Source organism: Chrysemys picta, chromosome 23 (genome assembly GCF_011386835.1).
Source record: "Chrysemys picta bellii isolate R12L10 chromosome 23, ASM1138683v2, whole genome shotgun sequence".
Lineage (NCBI taxonomy): Eukaryota > Metazoa > Chordata > Testudines > Emydidae > Chrysemys > Chrysemys picta.
The window spans coordinates 19,997,761-20,015,260 of record NC_088813.1 but is presented as its reverse complement, the minus strand read 5'-3'; the positions used below and the strand labels follow the sequence as shown (position 1 = coordinate 20,015,260).

Below are 17,500 nucleotides of genomic sequence, written 5' to 3'. Positions count from 1 at the left end.
CAGGTTTAACATTTTCAGTATTTCTCTGAAGATTGCATTGGTAGAGACCGAATGGTATAAATTATAGCTAAAAATATAATTTTTCTGTAACTGTCATAACAACATTTGGGCTAATTGATTCTCAATAGAATAATGACATCCAGTATGTAGTGAGAAATATTCATGAAGGAATCTGTGAAAACCTAGAGCTGCCTTACAGCCTTGGTGTAACAGGAAAATTCATTAGAGTCCATTATTTAACAAAAAATGAAAAATAAATATAAGCAGCCATCAGAGATTATTTTCCTTTCTAATTTCAGGACAGTTTGAGTTCCTATTAGTGTCAGTGAATTTTGATTTGGCATAACTCTAGCACAGTAGTGGGCTTGTAAAGTGTATGTCCCTAAGAGAAGGCCATCAGAACACAGAGAAGGAGAACATATAGATGAAAGGTGCAGAATCACAGTTTGCAGAGAGAGAGGGCAACAGAAACAAAGCTGAATGCGGGAGGGGACACAGTAACTGTCCCTAAAGATTTGGGAAATAATTAGGATAAGATGGGGGTGGTTAAGGTGATTAGGAAGCTAATGCAGGAGGAGTGGGGTTGTAAGCAATTAGGATAAGTGACATTTATACTGCATGTTTTGACCAAAGATCCCAGTGTGATACACAAAGTATGCAGTGTGTGTGTGATCCTGCAGCTACTCTGCTTGCGCAGCTGCCACTGATGGATTCCATGTGCAGAGCCATCTGTATACAGGAATCACTGCACACAGCACAGAAATGGAGATATCTCTAGGCGTGTGTGAGGGGGCATGCTCCTCACACTGGCCCTGAGAGACCTGAATTAGGCCAAGTGGGCCCAATCAGCCAATTAGGCTGCAAATGAGGGAGACTGAAGTTGGAGGAAGCTAATTAGAAGAAGGCTTACCTGTGAGGGAACAGGCACAGCTTCTAAAAAGCAGGGAGGAAGCCTAGTCCTTCTCCTTGAGGTAAGGGAGCAGGAAGGGGAGAAGCAGCCTGGTAGGAAGGAGTCCAGGGGTGAGCGGTAAGTTGGTGAAGATACAGACTTTAGCCATTTACTACAGGGGCCCTGGACTGGAACCCAGAGCAGAGGGTGGGTCTGGACTACCCTGTCAGCTGCTGCGGAGTGGGCCTGTTTGGGGAAGGCAGGAAGACTGCCTAAGTCACTGTTGGCATGACAGGGTCAGGGCAGCGGGTGGGAGGACCACTTGACACTGCATGGACAGAGGAGACTTTGAAAGTCTGCCCTGGAAGGGGAACGTAGGTAGTGACCTGGTCGGAGGGCTGAGTTGTAAAGAGGCTGCAGCAGCTTCTGGAGCCAGAGAAGGGCTGTGGAGCACAAGAGAGACATGGAGCACAACCCCAGGGAGGGGCATAAACTATGCAAAGCTACTCCCTAGAACAGCCAGGTGGAGGCGCCAATTTGCAGTGAGTAGAACACTCTTGTCATGGGGGAATGTGGCAACTGTTTAAATAGTGCATAATAAATCTGCCACTCATCATCTTAGGACAGGAGGTGAGGACTGCTGTATCCATCTAAAACTCCATGGGAATTTTAGGTCTGCAGAATAGAATGGCTATTTGGGATTTGGCCAGGGCACTAGGGCTAACACTGCAGTACAAAGACATTTCAAATTGGCTATGGTTCTAAGATACTGTTGTCTAGTGTAGAGTGGTTTGCAAATGCTAGTGCTGATTCTGTTGCTAGAAGGGGTCAGTGCTAGATAATGCTCTAGTATGGTCGGTGTAGAAGAAATTCCTGAGTTAGTAGAGAGGAAGGAGCAGATATTCCAGAAGGGTCCTCATCAACCTTCTGTTCAGGGACAGCTTTGCAGCTGGGAGGGAGATCTCCAGGGACCCCAGTGAACTGCCAGCTCCTGGTGATTTATCTGTCTCCCGATCCCTAATCACCCTCTCTCTCCTGAAGGTGTCAAGGGAATTTGAAAAGTTTCAGAGTAGCAGCCGTGTTAGTCTGTATCCGCAAAAAAGAACAGGAGTACTTGTGGCACCTTAGAGACTAACAAATTTATTAGAGCATAAGCTTTCGTGGGCTACAGCCCACTTCTTCGGATGCATATGCATATGTGGGCTGTAGCCCACGAAACTTATGCTCTAATACATTTTATTAGTCTCTAAGGTGCCACAAGTACTCCTGTTCTTTTTAAGGGAATTTGAAGTTTATCAGGATTAATCTGTGCTCCCAGGTCAGTCTGAAGATCTAATAGTTTCCCACTTGTGCAAACATGGAACAAAGTTGAACACAGCTGTGTGTTTTCTACATGCTGCTACAGACGTAATAAAACAAACCCACAGAAGGTGGGTAAATGGCATGTGCCCTCTGTGACCCGCTAGGTTTCTGGCAGCCAGTAAGGCTCTTCGCTGTCCCTGCTGGTGCCTGGCCTGCATAGAGCCTGTGGGAAGGAGGAGACAATAGTGACTGTAAGGGACAGAATAGAGGCAGGGGCAAAGAGGACCAGAATGCCGGGGGGAGGGGGAAGTAGCACTAGGTAGGGTAGTATGGATGGGGTGAATGGGGGAGGCTGTCCTAAAGTTTCAAAAGCCCCAGAGGCTCCCACAGTCCTCAATAGCCCTTGCCCCAGGCTGCCTTATGCTCTTTTCCCCTGTCTCTCCCTCCAAACAAGCCTCCTTTTCAGAATCTCTCTGTATCAAAGTCCTCCTTACCCCCCAGTGGCTTCTGACACCCTCCAATACCTTCTTCCCCACTGGCTTCTCCAGCACCCTTATCTGCCCCTAGAGCCTCCTAGTCACTCTGGTCTCTAGTGTGTGGGTAATAGGCTCTTGCCTCACACACCTGGGGAGTCCTCAGGGGAAATCAGTGATGACGTCTCACTGTCACGTAACATTACATGTGGAGCTGCCCTCAAGGAAAAGCAGAAAGGACAATGATAAGCAAGTGGATGCTGGACAGTTTAGCAGGCTCATGCATGCCAGGGTGTCCCAGGGAAGGATTTAACACCTTGGCTTCCCACTATGGCACGGCTTCCCTCCATTGAGTTGCACATTAAATACATGGGCATCCAGGAATATCCATCCTCAGAGATCATTCAGTCTAAATCCATGGGTGCTGCAGTGAAATGAGAAATAGTTGTTGGAGATGGCACTATAGGGCTATCTCCAGTATATTAGGTGGACTTGTCTTTTTGTTTAGGCTTTGTTGTGATACAAGCTATAATTAGAACGTATCAGTATAATCTAACTACTTATGCTCTGCGCATACAGTATCTGAATGCCTGTAATATCTGAGAAGCCTGAATAGCCGCTTCTGTTGAGGAGCATACAGTAAATTGGTAACATAGCTTCATCCAAGTTGCTGTGCTTCCGGCTTTTGGGTAGAGCCGCTGTGTGCATAGCTACTGGTCAATGGATCTGAGATACAGCTATCTCCTCCTGGTTTGGTACTGTAACCTTTATGTTAAAATATTCCCAATTAATACTAAGTAGTTAAAATAAAGGTGCAGTAAAACTCAACTTATTTTTCAGGTTCGAGCCTGTAGGTCAGCTAGACAACTTACTTAGTAGGGGACCAATAGGTGACACTTTGAATGATACAACCAAACTTTATTAAAAAGAAAAATAACATTCATGCAATTACTACTTACACAATACTTCAGTTAGCCTTGCACTCAAGGATGGAATGGTGTACGATGGGCGATCAGTCCTCTGACAACAGAGTGAGGTACAGCCTCATAATCCTGGAAACTAACGGTACCCTTTGGACGTTAATTGCAGCTCTCCTCCAGTTTAGCAAGGCTACTCCTTTTCTACTCCATTATAATACTAATTCGCATTAAATATATTTCCGCCACCTCCTTTTTTGGCTCTTTACATTAGACATTATTTAAATTAGCATCTGCACCAGTGTGCTTGCCATACTATCCATATATATATATATATAGAGAGAGAGAGAGAATTTAATAAAACATTCACAATTCTCAAAAACATTCATTACAAACATTGCTCAAACTGTTAGCCACAGACAGTTGAAACTAGGTTTTACTTTACAGAAGATGGGCTATCTGTGGTGTTTTAACCCCTCCGCATCTATCATCGGTAATTGTTTAGTTAAGACAAAGGCAGATTGAGGTTGCAAACAGTCAGGTATATGTATTTAAGAACCGGCTAGGGCTCCCTGCAAACTAAGAGAACACAATAACAGCTCGGTTGTTAACACAAATGATGTAAATGGGGGTGAACCCCAGAGCCCCAAACTCTATACACAATGGGGTACAAAGGACTAAACAAGAAGAACTATTCCATATATTGCAGACACTGGACAGGAGAACAGGAACACAGATGGGAACCAGGATCTCAGGGACAGGTGCCAGGAACAGGAACCAGACCTCAGGAACTTCAGTGACAGGTAAGTAGATCTTCAGTATGGTGTCTTGTGTCCTGCGTGCTGAATGCGAACGCTGTGTCAAGTGATGATGGAACATGTGAGTGGAGTAAGTTAAGGGAACCTTGGTAGATGTTACTGGTTCACTTCAAGTCCTAATCCCTCAGGGCTCTAGCTAATAGCAAGACTGGCACATTGTGGGAGGGCTTCTATGCCTCACTGGGATGACCTGCTTCCACAGCATCCAGAGACACAGAGCACCCCTCAGAGGGTGACACTCCCTTATATGCGTTCTCTGTTGCTAGGCAAATTCCACGGCTACGAGACACTATCTTTCCCACCTTTTTCTTGTTTTGGCACCAAAAGTTGAAGGAGAAGGGATGCCAAGATGGAGGACAGGTTGTCCTTTTACCAATCCAAAATGGCAACTATGTACACTTAATAAATTGAACCATTCCTACACAACATTTCCCCTTCGTGGTGGTGGTGGTAGGTTAAAACTGCCACCACACATGAATAACTTATACCAGAGGTTCGGATGCTGGTATTCCCTTGTATCCAGGAGTACTAACACACCTGGGCCTACGTTCAACATCTGAGTTTAACGTGCACCCATCTGCATAATCCAACATACAAAATAATTACAATAAACTGAATTACTAATATAACTGAGAGGGTGAATCAGGATGTGCCATGATTCAACTGTGCCAGTGGGATCAACAAAAAGTGAACTCCACCAGTGAGTGACCCCAGCCGACTTAAGCACCCTTTTAAAATCACCTCTGTCTGCTCCATTGAATGGTGTATTGTAAGCATAGTGGCTCTACCCAGCTCCAGTACCTCAGTGATGTGCAGAGCAAGCTCGGGATATTCCACCAGCTGCTTAAGGAGCATAATGTTTTGTTCTAGACTTACAGGCCCAACATGGCGATAGAGGTGATAGGCTGTCCTGATATTTCGGTAATTCATCTTTTCAGATTCAAAATATGTATCACACCCTAGTACAGATAAGACAAAACATAAACACAAATTAGAGTGGATATCATTATAAACCCTATCATAGGTACGAACAGTGAAAATCTTGCAAGTGCTCCTAATACATATGCAATGATTGTTAACCTCTATAATCTGGAGGTGGTTGGTGTACCTAGGACTGAGCTCATAGTGGCATTTACCCTGTGCTGGATTCAGACAGATGTGAGTACCCATGAATACATCAGTGGGACATATATATCCCTGATTATCTTTCCAGAGGCATTCACCTATGTCCACTGCGTGGTACTCATTGCTCTTATTTACCACCCACTTTGGGATGTCTACGGTCATTAGGATGGTGTGGTTCAGAACCAATCCCAGGGGCAAGAGAGGATAAACCCACATGGTCGTGGCATTGGTAATGGTGAGAATGCATGATACAACACTCTTTGAGTGTGGATCAAAAATGAAATCCAGCAGCTCCCACCATTGGTGATGCTCCTTCTCATAGGTTGATACAGTTACATCTTTGATCATCACATTTCTAATGTCTGCTGGGAGCACACCCTGGAACCCAGATCTTAAGATTCCACTTGCCACTGTTTGCATCCACGGTTAGGTCTGAATACATGATATTGCTAGTGAGGCATTGCCCAAAAATATATCCATATTTCTAAGGATGGTGGCCTTGTTTTTTTCCTGGACATCATACCAAGCCTTGATGATGCCAGTAATGTTGTATCCCAGATCATATAAATAAATAAATAATAAATTAATGGAGATATCCTATCTCCTAGAACTGGAAGGGACCTTGAAAGGTCATTGCGTCCAGCCCCCTGCCTTCACTAGCAAAACCAAGTACTGATTTTGCCCCAGATCCCTAAGTGGCCCCCTCAAGGATTGAACTCACAACCCTGGGTTTAGCAGGCCAATGCTCAAACCACTGAGCTATCCCTCCCCCCCTTACTTTATTCATGGCTCGTCGGGGAGGAGTACAGAAATCGATTTTAAGAGCCCTTTATTTTGAAATAAATGGCTTCGTTGTGTGGACGGGTGCAGGGTTAATTCGATTTAACGCTGCTAAATTCGAATTAAACTCATAGTGTAGACCAGGCCTAGGACTCGGGTTATATCTTCAGGGTTCCCTTTAATCTTCTTGTTCTTTAAAGTAAGGAAACTTTACTGTTTATTATGATGGCAACTGTAGGTGTCTTTACTACAGTGCAAGAGGCATACATGTAAAAATCAGTCATTTTCACTCTTCCTCATCCCTGTTCTGGGGAGAGGATTTGGTATCTGCCTCAGTGTTATATCTCTCCAGTATTGAGATTCTAGACTGAATAGCTTATACAGTTTTACTCCTTTGTTTAAAGAAACTGCTTAGCTTGCAGCTGCACAATCCTCACTTTCCTTAATGTTTTCTAAGGGGGACATTGCAGGTGATGGGAAGAACTGATCATCTCCAGGTTTCTTGCTGAATTAAAATGCAACTTGCTCTAACTTGTAGTTTTGATGCATCAATGGAATTGCCATATTATTATATAACCAGAGTAATTGGGCTGGATGGAGTATTTGCTGTGGTGATGTGAACTGTAAAAAGTGGGCCTGTTAAACCAGGAGATGAGCAAAGTCTGTATTGCTTTTATCCAGTTCACCAACGCCTGGACTACTTGGGAAATAATATAAAAATGAATGTATTCTCCTTTGTCACGGTTCTCAAAACAAACCAACACTTTTTCTGTCTTTAATTTCAATGTATTTAATCATCAAAAGATGCTAGTAGGTAGTAACTGTGATACATGCTGTAAGACTTGATGACTGTCCTGATTACTGTTCCTTTCTCTGAGGTATAAGAGTGAGAACAGCTTGTATGCAATATATTACTGCATATTTTTGTAATATCATGGTTTAGGTTTTTCAGGTAAATGCATATGAATGGGAGCAGTAACTAATCTTCATTGCTTTCATGTAGTGTCTTTCATATTACTGCATATGACAACTTCAGTGAAACCTCTGTGGCTTACGGTTGCTGAGTTTTATTAGTTCTAAACTTAGAAAAGTTTTATAACTGAATGCCATAATTTTGTGAATATGTAAAATCCCAGACACTATTACATTAATAGAGGGTTTTTTGTATATAATTTCCTTGGTTTTCTTTTTTGGTGAAAGATAAAACTGTTATTGTTTTGCTCATTTAAATACATGTTTGTACAGTCCTACTCATGGCTGAAATAAAACAAAATTACATTTGTATTATTCAGCAGACATCTCTAGATAATGTCACAGTGGGAAGGGATATAATAGATGAACTTTTTCATTGTTGTTTTGACTCATCCATAGCTTTATTTCTCAGCTTTTTCCCCTCTCAAAGCTAGCCAGGTTAGCATTGCTCATTGATGCCTGTGTATAGGCCAAGTGTGAAGTTTTGAATACACCGATGCTAGGTGGCATATGAACAATTTTCTCAAAATGTGGGGGTAGGGGTACTTTTTTTTTCATGCTTGGACAACTCAGCATGGCCACATACATTTTCTACAACTGTCCCCTTTCCCTGACCTATCATTGCTTAAAATAAAATACTCACCTTTCAACTGAGAAGCAACATGAGAAATTTCAGCTGTTACAGTGTGCTGTAGCCACATGATGTGATCTGTGATGAATATAGGCAAAGTACAGACAGTATGGATATGGCTATTCCCTGGATACACAAGTGTGTGGTGGGGGAGGGAAAGAAAAACAAAAAAGATTTGCATTTTCATAAATACTGCTCAGCAAGATTACAGTAAGCTTAGCACGGTGACTTACAAAATCCAAACCCATAATTTGTAGGGCTGAAGAAAGAGAACTCCTTGAGGAACATAATCTCCAGGCTCTAGAATTACTTATTTTACAGCTAGGTGTGTAGCATAGATTATAGCAATTGATGATGTAATTAATATTTACCTCCCTCCTTAACAGAAAGCTAGTGCAATGACCACAATGTATTCATTTAACACTAAATATGTTTATAATGCATATATTGTAGAGTCATTCTTGCTTTATCTCCTGATGGTTTGTGGAGTCCAAGTTCACAGTGAATCATCATGCGAGGACATGCACGAGCTAAGAATCTGATCTGGCATTGCAGATTAAAAGTCTTCCTTCTTCTAGTCTACCTAGAATTCATGCTGCCAGCTTTTACTAAAAACAATCCTGGGGAGCCAAGCACCAGGTCATTCATGCTACACTATGCAAGGGCCTCCTTTGCAAAATGTAACACCGTATAAAAGCTGAGATGGCCCTAGCTCCCCATTTCTGCCACTAGAATACACGGTCTAGACGGTATTTGGTCCTGCCATGCGAGGTCCCTTCCTGTCCTTGAATCTATGAAAATACACGCAAAGCCTCCAAGCACATCTAAAATAAAAAGCTATTCAATAATTTGGACTTCTGAATACAGAAGCCCCTTTTATAATGTTTTTAGTAGACCTGGTCTTACAACAGATGAGACAAAACAGTGAAATCTGTTATAAATCTGCCCAGGAAACACCTAACTTCTCCCCCCACCTCCCCCCCCCCATTTATGCTGAAAATAGAAAGAGGCCTCTTATTAGCCTGAGCTTGTAAAAGTGACTGGTAAGGATAGCGGACAGCTCACTTGGTGAACAGCCTTGTGGCAACACAAAAAAGGGATATTGGAAGCCTCGTTGTAAGGAGTCAGAAGAGACCACGGGATCCTAAAAGAACATTGTGTGTTTCCTGTAATACACCTCTACCCTGATATAACACTGTCTTTGGGAGCAAAAAAAATCTTATCGCGTTATAGGCGAAACCGCGTTATATTGAACTTGCTTTGAGCCACCAGAGCGCGCAGCCCCGGCCCCCCCCCTCCCCCGGAGCGCTGCTTTACCGCGTTATATCCGAATTCGTGTTATATCGGGTCGCGTTATATTAGGGTAGAGGTGTATGTATTAAACCGTCTAAATACAAAGAACATTCTCACCTCAGTAAAGGAAAAGGCAGCATTTGGCAAAGTATAGTGACAAATGTTTCTGTGATGTTACAGGCTGTTTATGGAAAAGTAACTGGAGAAACAGAAGCTTAAAAACCATTCCCCTGAATTCACAAAGTGAACCATCAGGGAGACTGCACCCTGTGTTACTGATGTTAGAGAGATATCTATGTCCCTAGAAAGGCTCTCTATGAAGGGCACACCTTATGAAGGATCAGCTGAAAGGAAATAAATTGCAAAGATTTATTAAAAGTCAAATTACTGAGCTGAAACACTGTGAACAGTTGGTGAGGAAGTAATGTCAGAATGAAATGCAAAAAATATCAATGGACACTTAACGTCATGGTCTTCAGTAAATGAGATGTGAAGATAGAATTCCTAATGTTAGCTGAACTAAATAAGTAATGTTTGTGTCCGAACCGTGTATTCCTTCTCACTGGACCAGGATTGCAACGGTGATTGTGAAATACTCAGGGAGATTAGAGGCTACAAAGCCAGAAAACCCAGCAATAATGGGCTAACCCCATGTTCACTGGGCATATGTCACCTCAGGCTGGGAAGCAGAGAGAAAATTTCTAGACACCATTAATGGCTGCTTCTAGGAGCAACTTGTCCTGGAACCCACAAGGGAAGAGTCAATTCTTGATTTAGCCCTAAATGGCACACAGCACCTGGTCCTAGAGGTGAATATAGTTAAACCATTCAGTAATGACAACCATAACTTAATTACATTTAACATCCTTTTTGTTGGTGGGGGAATACCACCACAGTAGCATTTAACTTCAAAGGGGGGAACTATACAAAAATGAGGATGCTAGCTAAACAGAAATTAAAAATGTCAGAATGAAATGCCTGCAAGTTCCATGGAAACTTTCTAAACACACCATAATAGAGGCACAAACTAAAAATATATCCCCCCCCCAAAAAAGTATACCTCCCCCTCAAAAAAGTAAGAGGACCAAAAAGTGCCACAATGGCTAAACAACAGAGTTAAAGAGGCAGTTAGAGGCAAAAAGGCATCCTTTAAAAATTGGAAGTCAAATCCTACTGAAGAAAATAGAAAACGCATACATTCTGGCAAGTCAAGTATAAAAGTATAATGAGGCAGGCCAAAAGAGAATTTGAAGAGCAATTAATAAAAGACACACAAACTAATAGCAAAAAAAAAATTAAGTACATCAGAAGCAGGAAGCCTATCGTACAGTCAGTGTGCGATTGGATGATCGAGGTGCTAAAGGAGCAGTGTTGTGGAGAAGTTGAAGTTAAATTCATTTTCTGTATCTGTTTTCACTGCAGAGGATGTGAGAGAGCTTCCCGTACTTGTGCCATTTTTTTAGGGGACAAATCTGAGGAACTGTCCCAGGTTGAAGTGTTGATATAGGAGGTTTTGGGATAAATTAAACAGTAATAAGTCACCAGGACCAGATGGTATTCCTTCAGAACTCTTGGGTGAACTCAAATATGAAATTGCGAACTACTAACTGTGGTATGTAACCTGTCACTTAAATCAGCCTGTATACCAGATGACTAGAAGGTAGCTAATGTGATGCCAATTTTTAAAAAAGACTCCAGAGGTGAGCCTGACAATTACTGGCCAGTAAGTCTAACTTCGGTACCAGGTAAATTGGTTGAAACTTTAGTAAAGAACAGAATGATCAGAACTTAGATGAACTCGAATTAGTAGGGAAGAGTCAACATGGCTTTTGTAAAGGGAAATCATGCCTCACCAATCCGTTGAATTCTTTGAGAGGGGTCAACAAACATGCGGACAAGGGTGATATAGTGGATATAATGTGCTTGGACTTTTAGAAAACCTTTGACATGGTCCCTCACCAAAGGCTGTTAAGCAAAGTAAGGAGTCATGGGATAAGAGGGAAGGTCCTCTCATGGATGAGTAATTGGTTACAAGATAGGAAACAAAGGGTAGGAATAACTTCCATTTTCAGAATGGAGAGAGTTAAATAGCAGGATCCCTCAGGGATCTGTACTGGGACCAGTGCTATTCAACATATTCATCAATGATTTGGAAAAAGGAGTAAACAGTGACATGGCAAAGTTTGCAGATGGTACATAAATTACTCAGGATCCTTAAGCCCAAATCAGACCGCAAAGAGTTACAAAGGGATCTCACAAAACTGGGTGACTGGGTAACAAAATGGCAAATGAAATTCAGTGTTGATAAATGGAAAGTAATGCACATTGTAAAACATAATCCCCACTAGCCATACAAAATGATGGGGGTCTAACTGCTGTTAGCATTCTCAAGAAAGAGCTCTTGGAGTCCTTGTAGATGGTTCTCTGAAAACAACCATTCAATGTGCAGCAGCAATCAAAAAAGCTAACAGAATGTTAGTAACCACAAGGAAAGAAAATATCATAATGCCACTATATAAATCCATGCTATGCCCACTCCTTGCGTACAGCATGCAGTTCTGGTTGCCCCATCTCAAAAAAGGTACAGAAAAGGGCAACAAAAATCATTAGGGATTTGAAAGAACCTTCATATGAGGAAAGATCAGAAAGATTGAGGGATATGATGGAGATCTATAAACTCATGACTGGTGTGGAGAAAGTGAATAGGGAAGTGTTATTTACCCCTTCACATAATATAATAACCAGAAGGTCACCCAATGAAATTAATAGGCAGCAGGTTTAAAACAAACGAAAGGAAGCACTTCTACACGCAACGCAGTCGACCCTGGATTTGAGGGGTGTGTATACTCCAGAATGTGTTTAAATTAATTGCAATCATATTATGTGCATTCAGCCACCATGAATTAATGAATTAGAACACCACAAAGTTAAGGGTTAATTTGGAGATGGGCTTCTAGAAGCAAGGTCATATCTAGTTGGCAGTTTCTGCTAATCAGAATGGGAGGAGGGGACAAACAAGTAAACAATTGAGACAAAAAGCCATGGTTGGAAAACCTTGAGTCTCGATGTCTCTGATATTAAAAATTTATTGAAAGTTAGAAAAGTGACCTATGTGTTTTTTAGAAGTTAGTTATAAAAGATTAGCTAATAAAGTGCACTTTGGAGCAGTCCTCTGAGACCATCTTGAGATGTTTTTCCCGACACCCTTTCTCCCCAGTAGGTGAGCAACTGGCCACTGTGAACCTGCTGCTAATTACTCAATACTATTCCAGATGTTAATTAAATATCTGGGATGTTCTAAACCTATTGCTTATGTCTGTGTGCTTAAATCTAATAAACTACAGTTTTAGATAGACACGCTTACTTGCATGAATCTTATCAGACAGAGTTGCTGTGTTCCTACTGATTTATTCCTAACACTGCCTGGTGTGAAATAGTTAAGTTGCCCCTGTTGGGGATTCTGAAAACCCCTGGCAACAGTAGGTTGCCAGGAGGCGTTGTGAAGGCCAAAAGTATAACAGGGTTCAAAAAAGAATTCAATAAGTTCATGGAGGACAGAGTCATCAATGGCTATTGTCCAAGATGGTCAGAGATGCAGTCCCATGGCTCTGGGTGTCCCTAAGCCTCTGACTGCCAGATGCTGGGACTGGAGGACAGGGGATGGATTACCAGATAAATGTTCTGTTCCTTCCCTCTGAAGCATCTGGCTCCAGCCACTGTTGGAAGACAGGATACTGGGCTAGATGGACCATTGATCTGACCCAGCATAGCCATTCTTATGTTCTTGTGTTAAATAAGATAACACTCCCCTCTCCCCTTATAGCTCCATTCTTCAGAGGACTATATAGTGACTTTCGGGTGCAGTAAATGGAATTGCTATGGAAAAAGTGGATATGATTGGAAAATGTGCAGAGGATATTCCCACCGTCTGTTGTATTTAAATCAAATAGCACAGACCTCAGAAAGTGGAACCCTGATGAACTAGCTGTGCTTAGTGCAACAGTCCAGCAAATAACTTTTGCAGCTCAGCTATGCAGCAGCCTGCTAAGAGGGAGAATATGTGTGCATGAATATCACTATGTACCTGTCATCTTTCACAGTTTGGAATGACCTAGTAAGGATCAGTGCTATCTTGCATATTTCTCATAGCCCCATTATTTCCAGTAAAATTGAACATTTTATTTTTAAAAAATTAATGTTCAAGTCCTTGTGGTTCCCAAGAGAAGCTTTTAAATATGCTCTGTTAGAGTGCTGAATCTGCAGGCAAACTAAAACTGTAGCCATTGTTTCCCTGGTGGGATGTTGTTCCTGAAGCCTAATGACGACAAATAACCCTCAGGTTAGAAAATTCATTAAATTGGAGTTGATTGTGAATATTGTATCAGTATCTGAAGGGGGATACCTGGGAACAACATTCACTTAGAAAAAAAAATAGTGAACAGCCAGACAAATGTAAAGCTTAAACATACTTTTAAAAATGGAAAGTATGGAAATGTGGAAGTGTAACTTTAACTCAGTCACTATATCTCCACCCACAATCCATCCTAATTCGTTAGGTAAACTTTTCCCTACGCACTGTACAACTTCAGCATTGACAGTGTGAGCCACACACTGCTTCCTCAAAATGTACTTTCTTTGAGGTGCCAATAAACCTCACTACAGGAAGAAATAAACTAGCTACATGACATAATTTTTTAAAAAGACTAAACTAAACACTAATGGAGGAATTAACATGATGCTTATTGAGCATCATTCATATGTATGATGGTATCTCATTCCACTAAACGTGGATCCTCCATTGGCATATTGTTGGTTTAGTTTGTAAGCTCTTCAAGGCTTGTCTCCTAAAGCAACCTAGCTTACTGCAGGCACTATATAAATAATACACTGTACTGTACTGGACATATCAGTTTACATATCATTCCCCCTTTTAAGCCAGATGTGTGATCCCACACTATACAATTCACTAGCAAAACAAACATCTCCCTCTCTCCCTGCATGCTGTCCCAAAACAACCTACCCATCTCCCGTCACACCCTCTCAAGCTTGCTTCATCAAGCCAACTACTGGACATTTTACAACGATTTTAACCTCTTGTTATCCACAGCAGCCAGACTCTTTAGTAATCGCAAAGCCTGGGTGGACTCCTGAACTTCCTACTTAAATGTGGGGAGCTTGGATATGAATGAGAGTTAAATACTTCAGCTGGATGAGCTAATGCTGGAATGCAGACCAATTTTATTGGAGGCTGATTGGATGGTGGCTGGAGACATTTTACAGTACATATTCGTCTAGCTAGAGTGTTGGTGGAGAGAAGTGGCACTACATATTAGTAGTTTATATTCTGTGTATGTGGTGAGAGCAGGTATTAGCATGGCAAAGGCTGCTCTAGAAGACTGATTTGTTGCTGCTGAGACTCATTAATCAAATCTTACTACAAGAAAGTCTAATGCAGCTGCTGGCAGACCATTGTGGGAAGGATTGTATATATGCAGTCAGTCTCAAAAGGTAGAGAGAACATGCTCATAAGTCTTTCTAGTGCGAGACGTCTATGCACTGAGCTGTAGCTGGCTTTTTCTAATGGCCTAAAGGAATCTTTGGGTTAGGAGCAAGGATTTTATCACAGAGATGACTAGAAATTAGGGAGCACCACGAGAGAGTGTGGTGCACGTCAAATTAGCACCAGCGCTGAGAACTCTGTCCAGACATGGAATGTGGTTTGGTGTGGGGAAAACTCAAATAAAAATCAGAAAATGCTACTTTGTCCGTAAACCCTTGTCCCAAACATGGGGACTTCTGAGAAGTCTTAGAGGAATTGACTTTATTTTTTCAAATATAAAATCTGTTTGTCTGCAAGAGAGAGTCTTCTGAGACCTGGTGTTTCAACAGTTTCAGGCTTTGAAAAGGATTCTTTCAGAATAGAAAGGGAGAAATAGAGAATAATTATTGCTATTTTAAAATTAAAAATACTTGTTTAGTGCTTAGAGGGTACAGTGACAGGGCTGTATAGGTACATAGATGAGCAGAGAATATGGGAAATATCTTCTGTTAAACAGACATATGGACTATCTTTTATGATTTCTCTGCAAATTCTGCATAAAAATACTCTTTGGAGGGGAGGGAGAGGGTTTTGGAATAACAAAAGTTCTCTTTCTTGGTTCTGCTCTGAAATCCTCTCTCATCCCCCTGCAGCTGAAATTTAATTTTAAACATGACGGAAGGCTCAAAGAATCCCTAAACCCATGGAATTATTATTTGTATTGCAGTACCCTCTAGAGGCACCAGTTGAGGGTCAGGGCCTCACTGTGCTAGGGGCTGTACAGACATACAATACAAAGATAGCCCTTCTCTCAAAGGTCTCAGTCAGAAATGGCAGTGACAAAAATGTGGTTAAAACTCTGTTTTACTTTATAATTGTCTTTTCTTATTGTATCTATAAGAAGGGTATTTAATGCCTGGTCACTGCCTCCCAGTATATTTAAAAAGTGTCTGTGAGAAGCAGTGCAGTTCATTTGTAAGACAATGAATGAAATAAATTCTTAATGTATAAATGTCAGTATGTTTGTGTTGTTCTGTGCTTCTTACAAACACTTTGTTCTTAACTCCTTATTTAACAATTTGATTTCTTGTAGGCATCTCTTCATAAGTGTAAAGTAATTATTCTTCTTAAGTGGGATATATCTGCATTGTTTTTTCCTTTTTTTTTCTTTATAATTCACTTTTTATTTAGTCGTTGTGAAAGTTAAGAAGTGTCAGTACTGGAAATTGAAATCCTATCCATATGCTAGGTTTTAAATAGCTAAACAGAAACAAGTTTACACAGGCAGATTTTCCTCATCTCAAACATACATCAACTACACTGTTCAGACAAGAACAGATTCTCTTCCCTCCCCCAAACTCAGATACTTTGGGTGAATATTCCTGCTTGTTATTAGTGAGCAGAAACTCCACTATTTGTCTGCAAAAATAATTGTTCGGGTAAAGGGCTCACATAATAATGAGGTGGCATTACCTGTAGAGGAAATTGAGTCCATTTTAAATAAACTAAATAGACTCAAGTTGCTCAATCACTATAATGCATGTTTTCTAACCCATTAATCATTCTTGTGGCTCTTCTCTGAACCCTCTGCAGTTTATCAACATACTTCTTGAATTGTGCACACCCCAGAGCTGGACGCAGTATTCCATCAGTGGTCACACCACTGCCAAGTACAGAGGTAAAATTACCTCTATTTCTACTCCATATTCCCCTGCTTACACATCTAAGGCCTGCAGTAGCCATTTTGGCCACAGTGTTGCACTGGGGGCTCATACTCAGCTGATTATCCCACCATAACCCCCATATGTTTTTCATTCACTGCTTCCCAATGTGGAGTCCCCCATCCTGTAAGTATGGCCTACATTCTTCGTTCACAGATGTCTACATTTACATTTAGCAATATATAAACGCGTATTGTTTGCTTGCACCCAGTTTACTGAACAATCCAGACATGCTCTCTTTGAGTGACCTGTCCTCTTCATTATTTATCACTCCCCCAATTTTTGTGTCTGCAAACTTTATCCGTGATGTTTTTATGTTTTCTTTTTATTAACACAGGAAGAGATGTGATAGAATGAGATGGGGAGGACAGCAAGGTGGGGATTTTTGGCAAACCTGACTTTGGGAAGGAGGAGATTGTAGGCCAGAGTCCTTAAATCCTGTTTTACTGCTTTGATCGATTCACAACAGCTAAATGGTGACTAGCCGTGGAGCACATCTTAGCTCTGCCTGAGCTCTTCTGTGGGTTTTGTTTTTGTTTTTTTAGCATTTAAATTAGAGCAGGACACCTCCATCATAGATTCCAGGCAAATGGACTTTTCAGATTAACAAGTCTGAAAAGAACAGACGGAACCTGGAAATAAAGGACAAATTCTTAATGGTGAGAGTAACTATCCATTGGAACAATTTACCAAGGGTCGTGGTGGATTGTCCATCACTGACCATTTTAAAATGAAGATTGGATGTTTTTCTAAAAGATCTGCTCTAGGAATTATTTTGGGGAAGTTCTATGGTCTGTGGTAGACAGATCAGATTAGATGGTCATGATGGGCCCTTCTGGCCTTGGAATCTATGGAACAATTTGTACTTCATGTCTTAATTAAAACACAAGTCCAGGCTTTCTGAGACCAGAAGGGGAGAGGGAATCACTCCCTGAAGTAGGGAAGATTCTTGAGACCCCATGTTGACCACATTGCTGTTTTGGGGTTTTAGAAGAGGGGTGCAGCAAATGGCAACCTGCATCTCTCCTCCTCCTCCTAAC

The 17,500-nt window shown here is 41.4% G+C and overlaps 1 long non-coding RNA gene across 1 annotated transcript in view; it reads left to right on the top strand.

Moving 5' to 3' along the window:
• The first annotated feature begins 903 nt into the window (after positions 1–903).
• The window catches only part of LOC112060691 (uncharacterized), a 380,254-nt gene continuing 363,657 nt past the window's right edge, over positions 904–17,500 (top strand). Inside the window, exons 1-2 of the long non-coding RNA XR_010594621.1 lie at positions 904–1,027; positions 4,291–4,384. This is a non-coding gene — a long non-coding RNA (uncharacterized LOC112060691). The remainder of the gene's footprint in view (positions 1,028–4,290; positions 4,385–17,500) is intronic.